This window comes from Mesitornis unicolor, unplaced genomic scaffold (genome assembly GCF_000695765.1).
Source record: "Mesitornis unicolor isolate BGI_N332 unplaced genomic scaffold, ASM69576v1 scaffold47592, whole genome shotgun sequence".
Taxonomy (NCBI): domain Eukaryota; kingdom Metazoa; phylum Chordata; class Aves; order Mesitornithiformes; family Mesitornithidae; genus Mesitornis; species Mesitornis unicolor.
In genome coordinates this window covers 1-259 of record NW_010172134.1, presented here as the reverse complement: position 1 = coordinate 259, position 259 = coordinate 1, and positions in this window count along the sequence as shown.

Genomic DNA, 259 nt, shown 5'->3' with positions numbered 1-259 from the left:
CTCTCTCATTCCCGCCACACAGCAGGTTATCAGCCAGAGCAGCCTCTGGTGCTGCTTTCCCACAGAGTTTCGGTTTGGGGTTTTTACAGTATTTCACATTTGAAGCTCCCAGCATTGCTCCAGCACGGGGGCTGGCAGTGGCGTTTGAGGACTGAACGAGGGGACAGAGAGGATGGGCCCTGAGAGACCGAGGTGTGCCACCCGGGACGTGCCCTAGGAGAACCGGCGACAGCAGAGAGCACTCCGCCGGTCTTCAGCC